Below are 6,225 nucleotides of genomic sequence, written 5' to 3'. Positions count from 1 at the left end.
TTTCCATTGTATCAAACGATGTGATATCATATGATGTGATGTGACGTATGTGCGTGACTTGATGTAATATGATAAGTTGTCATTGGAGTGATGTGATGGAATATGATGATGACTTATGATGTAGTAAGAAGTGATGCGATATACAATCATATTATATAAAGGAGACCGAATGTGGTGTGCTATGAAATGATAAGTTGTTGTGATATAAGCTACCGCGATTCTTTATAAACCTGTATGAAAACTAGAATGGGTAAAATCTAGAGAATATGATATAACGTAATTGAACCAATTTGTGGAAACAATGAAGCTGTTATCTGGCGTATTGTGATGGGGAAAGATAACTTTATTCTACTGTGTTCGGACCGACAATGAAAACATTTTAAAAACACATTTGTATGTTGTGGAATCTAAGTCGTTCGGACCGACAATATGTGTTTTCGATGAGTTTTCACTGACAACTATCAATAGCGGCATTCTCTTGCTCTTGCAAGATTGCACGATGACAGAAAATGCAAAAATCCTATACCGAAATATGCAAGGCCAAGAGAGCACCCATTGCAGAATCTAGTGATATATGACGGCACGAAAATAAACATGGGTTTTGGTCTAACATATTTTACAGCCATTGCAAATAATTTTCTGCGTGTGTTTGTTGTTGTGCCGTTACACCAGAGAAAAATTCTGCAATTTCTCCACCGTGCAAGGTATTGCAAGAGCAAGAGAATTCCCCTAATATGAGAATATCAAGTGGCAGCTGGCAAATATGTATGTCTTCCAAAAACATCAATTAAACTAGAGCAGGCACCGATTATAATGAGTGGAATGTAAGTTTTCAAGTAGTTTTCAGCGAAAACTGTGTTTTCGTTTGATAGATTTTACATGCACGAAAACACAAGTTTTCGTGCGAAAACCAGTTTTTCCCACGAAAACATGTTTTCGTTGTCGGTCCGAACATAGTATTCGACGCCAAATACAAGCGACCTGCTCTCCAAAGTAAACAGGACTTTTTGAATCTAGCGCCCCCTGGTGGCGTCATCTATATGTCGACTGGTGCGTTAGAATCTGCTATCTTTATCGATTGTCCAGTGAGAATTTCATGACATGGTCGTGAGGACATAAATGACGATCAACATGTGGGCTAATCAAAATCCGTGATCACCGGAAATGCCATCGAAACTGTGCGTGAATTCATCAAAAATCAGCCGAAATCATCATTGGATTTGGAAGTGGAATTGAGCATCTCCAAAACATCGAATCATCGTATTTTGACCGAACATTTGGGTTTATGAAAGGTGTGTGCACAGTTTCTTCCGCACAAATTGACTAACGACCAAAAATTGCTCAGAATCCAACATTCGATCGACGCTTGTGACCGATTATTTGACCAAAAATCACATTTTAACCATTAATCACTCCCCGTATTCACATGATATGACACCGTGTGACTTCTTCCTTTTTGGAAAAATGCATTTGCCCATGAAAGGAAAGCGTTATGCAGACGTAAAAGCCATTCAAAAGGCTTGCACCGGCATACTGGCGGCCATACCGGCCAACGAGCTAAAACACTCGTTCGACATACTTTTGGACCGTGCAAAAAGCTGTATTGAAGCAAAAGGAGACTATTTTGAATAAAATAAATTGATTTTGCCGAAAAAACCATTTCTTCTGTTTTTTTTTTTTAATCCTGTTTACTTTGGAACGCACCTTGTAGCGTAGCTTTCCTGTGCAATGGGGCATCGAAACGATCAGTAAATCGATATTGGTAGAACACTGTGATCTTGTGAATCTAAGAAAATGGTGGCCATACATTTTACGGATCTACTAATTGTACCGCTCCTTGGGCTTTATTGCATACCGATGGAGCCATGTTTCGTCGACTGTTACGAAACAAAGCAGGAACTCTTTCGTATTGCGCTTAAACAACGGCAAATACTGCTGTAAGGTGGGACATGGCCACATGATGAGCGTTCAGATTTTACTTCATGCATGGTACATAAAAACCACGTATGCAAGCACGTTGAAACCAAGTTGATCGCCACCGAAGAAGAAGAGCCACCGTATTCAGCACGCAAAAGCTCTTCAATGAGAACTTCCTTCCAAAAACAAGAATCGGATTCCCGACATTTGCTTTTTCCATTTTCTAAAATCCCCATAGATCCGCTTTAACATGTGTTCAAAACGGAATTATAAGTACGATTCTGCTGGAAATCTTGAGAAAGTCGTCTACAGTTATATCTATACCATAGCAAATTTCGCCATCTAACGGTATGAATAAGTACTTATTAAACCAACCAACAACTGAACAAATTTCCTTTTGGATCTGTCTAAATATTGGATTCGAACGCAGATTTTTTAAGTTTAAAAATTTCACAAACACAACGCAGTAATAAGGTAGAATGAATTAAGAAGACTGAAGACGGGATCTCTACAATTAATGTCATAAAATTCCGTACCAAACGATGTTAGTGTATGTGGTTTAATTTTTATTTCTTGGGACAGAAAAGCATTTGAAAATTAATTATTATGGTTTTATTATTTTCGTTTATACTTGAACAATTGCCAAACTAAAAACTTATTGCACATTAGGCTGATACTTATCACTATTTGAAGCAATTCTTGTTTAGGAAAAATTAATGTAAAATGTACTTTATGTAATAAAATGAAATAAATGAAAATAAAACTTGATTTGCTTTGAAGCTAAAATGCTTAAACCAAAATGAGAGTAGGTAACAACATAAGGATTAATACTCCAGGTGTCACTCACACAAGTTGTAAACCATCTAAGCTTCGGCTGTGGCAGAGGCACAAATTTTTATGGTTCCAAACCCGGTCACAGACGAACAAATAAGTTCGCCATTTTAGAGCAGACGGTAACCCTGCCCAAAGGCTGGCAAAAGCTCCGGGGCAGCTGGACCCTGCTTTCAGGACAGCGGGGACAAAATGGGATTGTCTCATGTCGAAGGAAAATCGGTTGACATCGCCCTACATGAGGACTTTATGGGACGATATGTCATTTTCTCTAAATTAGGTTTTAGTTAACCTTAGACGATTACTTATTCATCACCAATAATTTTCTTTCCAGCAAATATTACCTTGAGATCAGAGAACCAGAGAAATTGTGGCTCGCTGGAGACCAGAAAGTATGCGGTGGAAACTAAACGAATACCAATTAATTTTTCATTCAGTTTTCTATCGTTTTCATTGATTTGCGACACGGTGTAAACTTACATACATATATACGTACTATATGTTTTTCCATTGTACCGTTCTCTTGGACAACAAAGCTTTCTTATTCTTCAAATTGGACCGCGCTTTGTACTTCAAACAGTCCAATAATAGTGTAATAGTATAATGGATTTTACTATACAAATTAATCGATGAAAATTATTGCATTCGAATCCAAATACCATAACTTTTTCAACTGACCGTTGCATATTTTCACGCTCTGGTTTAAATCATCATATGCTGTGCACTCTAAATATGCACTAAATATAATAAAGTACCCTAAAGTAATATTATTATTTTCGTGGAAAATATCAATTGAAAATGCATTCTTGTAACATCATTTGCACTTGGGAAATGCCTGTGGTTACTATTCAACGTGATCTAATTGTTATAGAATCTTAACGAAGGTAAATGAGTTGACTGCTATATACATTGCATGAAAATGGAATACAAATATTTAAATTTACGATCTAGTTTTTTAATAAAAATATGGCTTGATTCTTCGATTTACATTGGGGCAAAAAAGTGCCCGGATTTTTCTAGTCCTCGAAAAACTTTTCTTAAGGACTTTTTGGGATGGCCTTCAGTTGCTTCAGCGAATTTTGGTTTATCTCTTCGATCGACTGAAAAAGGGTTCTACGAAGCGGCAATTACAATTTGGGAAACAACAAAAAATCACATGTAGCCAAATCTGGTGAATATGATGGTTGAAACATCATACGAACAGACTCGCGAGAGATGTGGAACTCTCTTTCCATCCCTGTAACACTTGCCTGACGATTTCCAAGCACCATATCCTTCATTTTTTTAATCAGGGGTGTTGTGGAATCCAAGACAGAATTGCTTAGCTGTCAGAATTGCAAACCAATTCTGATTTTCAATGGTGTCACAGAATCTGATTGGATTTTCGTCTTTTCGAACATACGCAAAACCAATATTCGAATTAGCTGTGTACTAATGTGACAAAACTTGCAAATGAATACATTTGGAAGCAGTACTATTAAAGTTTTTAATGAGTTCCGAATTAAAGAAAGATTTTAAGAAAATCATTTATCGAATGAATAAAGACGCTTTTGGATGTTAAATTACGTTTTGTAAATCTAATATACAATATAACAATATGTTCTAAATTTATATAAAAAATTTTAATTATACATTTAATTTCGTAGTAACATATATAATTAAACATTTACTTAATTCCTAAATGGGAGATCTAGAACATGTTGTCTTTTAAGTCTAATAGTTTCATTACTATCATCTAATAACATGACTGCCAAAGGATTGTCATGATAACTTATCCTGTGCAAATATGCTGAACTAAATCTTTTAATTTCATCTTTAACAAAAGGTACATTCAGATCTGAATGAATGGCTTTATTTGTTATGAACCAAGGCGCGTTTGTAATTAATCTTAGAGTTTTCGATTGGTATCTTTGTAGAATTTCAATATTTGAATTACAAGCAGTGCCCCAAAGTTGCACACCGTATGTCCATATAGGTTTTAGTATAGATTTATATAATAGTATTTTATTTTCAAGATATAACTGCGATGTATGCCCAAATAGCCAATAAGGTTGTTTGGTTTTTATTTTTAATTGTTTATTTTTGGCTTGTATGTGCTGTTTCCAAGTTAATCGTTTGTCCAAGTGCATGCCGAGGTATTTAACGCAATCACTTTTAGGAATAGTATTACCATTTAAAAGCAAAGGAGGGCAGTCGCTTCGCCTTTACTCACGATTGCTTTCATTTTCCAGCAATCTAACCAAGTCTGAATCTTGTTTAATTCTCTTTGCACTAAATTAGTTGCTTCAATTGGCGACTGGCTTGTCATCAGCATAAGTAGCAATTAATACATTTTCAGTTTCTGGAATGTCAGATGTAAAGATGGTGTATAGTACAGGGCCAAGAACGCTTCCCTGTGGTACTCCTGCATTAATGTATTTTATGTCAGACGTATCGTCATTTATCTTTACATAAAACGACCTGCTTGTTAAATAGGACTTGAGAATTAGATATACTTGAGAGGAAAACACTTTTTTTAATTTGTATAGTGGACCATGATGCCAAACTTTATCAAATGCTTGTTGTATGTCTAAAAACGCAGCTGAACAATATTCTTTACGTTCTAAAGCATCAATAATGTGATTAATTACACGATGGCATTGTTCGGGAGTACCATGATATCGACGAAACCCAAATTGGTGTTCAGGTATCACCTTATTCTCTTTTAGTATTGGCAATAATCTGCGCAAAAATATTTTTTCAAATATTTTGGAGAATAAAGACAACAAACTGATTGGTCTATATGAAGTGATTTCGTTCTCAGATTTAGCTGGTTTAGGCACCATCACAATTTCAGCACATTTCTACTGGGTAGGGAAATGGTTAAGCCTTAAAATAGAATTATATATAAGTGTTAGCAACACAATTCCTTTTTTAGGTAAGCATTTAGCTACTTTGGCATCAATTTTGTCATACCCTGGGGCTTTCTTGTTAGACAATTTCTCTATTTCAGTACGTATTTCAGCGGGTGTAATGTGCTTCAGTGGTAAAGACATTTGACATGCTATGTCAAGGAATTCTAATATTTCAGCATCATTGTTCCTCCACTGTTATCAAAAGGAGAGAAAGTTGTTTCAAGGTATTTACTAAAAGCATTTGCTTTACTTTTATCTGTTCTACACCAAACGTTGTTACTGTCTTTGATAGGTACATTTCTTTTTTTAGGCCGTTTTATGTATTTTGTAGCATTCCATATCCTATGGTCTTCATTATTTCTATAATTTAAACTCGCAATATATTCGGATATCGATTTATTTTTGAAATCAGCTAATTTTTCTTTCAGCTCCTTTGTGGCTTTGTTTAGAATAGTTTTGTCAGTTGGATTTCTGCTGGTTTGCCATTTTTTTCGTAAACGTCTTTTATTCTGTATTAATGCTCTAATTTCTGTAGACACATGAAATGAGTTGTGAGGCGAGAAATCATTCCTCTTTTGGGGAG

This window comes from Bactrocera tryoni, chromosome 3 (assembly GCF_016617805.1).
Source record: "Bactrocera tryoni isolate S06 chromosome 3, CSIRO_BtryS06_freeze2, whole genome shotgun sequence".
In the NCBI taxonomy this organism is placed as follows: Eukaryota; Metazoa; Arthropoda; class Insecta; order Diptera; family Tephritidae; genus Bactrocera; species Bactrocera tryoni.
The sequence above is the reverse complement of the archived record's forward strand: the minus strand, read 5'-3'. Positions refer to the sequence as shown.